The following is a 2,560-nucleotide window of genomic DNA, read 5'->3' on the forward strand; positions in this document are numbered from 1 at the left end:
CATATCCGTATGGTTTCCGTATTTGATCCATTTTTTGTGGATCGGAAAAGGAATAAGTAACTTATTAATCACCAAACACACCAAGCAATATAGGCTGGGCAAAACATTTCTACGGTATGGAGCCGCAAAATACAGATGACATACGGATGTGTTCCGTGTGCGTTCCGTATTTTTTGCAGACCTATTGACGTCAATGGGGCCTTCAGTACTCCAGCCTAAAAAAAAATACCTAGTAGCCATTGGCTCCTGAACTGAAAAATTTAGGAGCCAAATCGAAACTGAATCAAAATTTTGGTATCATGACAACGCTATGCCGATCAGATCGGCGTAGGGTTGTTTTGAAACCAAAATTTTGATTCGCTTTCGTCACCATAAAAAAGTATTGCGATACTCAATACCGCGCAAAAAAAACAAAAAAAAAAAAAGCCGCGTGCATTTCGCATTTTATGAAACATTCGGCCCATAATAGAACCGTCCTATCCTATTTTTTGGGGTGACAAGTTGACTAAAAAATGGCGAATGCTCACCGCATAGGAGATATTTTTGAATAATTTAATAGTTTGGACAGCGCTATGTAATATGTTTATTTATTTATTGTTTATATATTTTATATGTAAAATTGGGAAAGGGGGGATTTAAACTTAATATTTTAGGGTACTTTCACACTAGCGTTATTCTTTTCCGGCATAGAGTTCCGTCCTAGGGGCTCTATACCGGAAAAGAACTGATCAGTGTTATCCCCATGCATTCTGAATGGAGAGTAATCCGTTCAGGATGCATCAGGATGTCTTCAGTTCAGTCATTTTGACTGATCAGGCAAAAGATAAAACCGCAGCATGCTACGGTTTTATCTCCGGCGAAAAAAAAATGAAGATTTGCCTGAATGCCGGATCCAGCATTTTTCCCCATAGGAATGTATTAGTGCCAGATCTGGCATTCAAAATACCGGAATGCACCCGCACTAAATCCGGACCCATTCACTTCTATGGGGCTGTGCACATGAGCGGTGATTTTCACACATCACTCTTGCGTTGCGTGAAAATTGCAGCATGCTCTGTTGTGCGTTTTTCACGCAACGCAGGCCCCATAGAAGTTAATGGGGCTGTGTGAAAATCGCTAGCAAGTGCGGATGCGGCGCGATTTTCACGCATGGTTCCCCCCATCACCCCAGTATAATAAACATTAGTGGCGCAGTGCGCCCCCCCCCCAATATAATAAACATTGGTGGCGCAGTGGGCAGTGCCAATGAGGGTTACAAAAAAAAAAAAAAAAATTTACTCAACCCTAACCCGCCTCCTGTATTTGTATAAGAAACGTTGGTGGCACAGTGCGCCCCCCCCCCCCCAAACACCCCAGTATAAGAAACATTGGTGGCACAGTGCACCCCCCCCAAGTATAATAAACATTGGTGGCTCAGTGGGAAGTGCCAATGAGGGTTAAAAATAATAAAAGAAAATTAACTCACCTCCTCCAGTTGATCGCATAGCTGCCGGTCTCCTGTACTTACTTCTTTCTTCAGGACCTGTGGTGACGTCACTGTGCTCATCACATGATCCATTACCATGGTGATGAGCTCAGTGACGTCACCACAGGTCCTGAAGAAAGAAGTACAGGAGACCGGCAGCTATGCGATCAACTGGAGGAGGCGAGTTAATTTTCTTTTATTATTTTTAACCCTCATTGGCACTTCCCACTGAGCCACCAACACCAACGTTTATTATACTTGGGGGGGGGGGGGGGGGGGGGGGGGGGCGGCGCACTGTGCCACCAACGTTTCTTATACTGGGGTGTTTGGGGGGGGGGGGGGGCCGCACTGTGCCACCAACGTTTCTTATACAAATACAGGAGGCGGGTGCCGGAATCAAATAGCCGGCACCCGACCTTTGTGACAGGGGGCTGCGATCAGCTACAATTAACCCCTCAGGTACCGCACCTGAAGGGTTAACTCAACTGCAGCTGATCGCAGCTCCCTGTCACAAAGATCGGGTGCCGGCTATTTGATTCCGGCACCCGCCTCCTGTATTTGTATGACAGGTCAGTTTTCTTCATTGGTGGCGCAGTGGCCACAGCCCCTCCCCTCCTCCTCCCGTCTCTTCTTATTGGCAGAGGCGGCGGCAGCAGCAGCACAGGGGGGAGGGAGAGACTCCTCCTGCGCTGCTGAGAACATCAGCTCCTGTGCCTGCCGCTGTATTGAGCAGAGCTGCGGCGGCGGGTCTAGTCGCAAATGGCGACAAGACTAAAAAGTCTTGTCGCCATTTGTAAATTCTAAGTCGCATTGGCGACCATTTTGGTCGCCATCTGGAGCCCTGGCCTTGGACCGTGATTTGCGGACAATAGGACATACACTCCTTTTTTGCGGAATGGAAACGGAATGCACACGGAGTACCTTCCGTTGTTTTTGCAGACCCATTGAAGTGAATAGTTCCGCATACAGTCCACCAAAAAATAATAAACTGAACGGAAGCGGAAAGAAAATATGTTAGTGTGCATGAGCCCTTATTTTGACGTTCCTAAATTGAATAATCTTTGACTCCTGGAAAAGTTTTGAGCAGAACAAATC

Source organism: Bufo bufo, chromosome 4 (genome assembly GCF_905171765.1).
Source record: "Bufo bufo chromosome 4, aBufBuf1.1, whole genome shotgun sequence".
Lineage (NCBI taxonomy): Eukaryota > Metazoa > Chordata > Amphibia > Anura > Bufonidae > Bufo > Bufo bufo.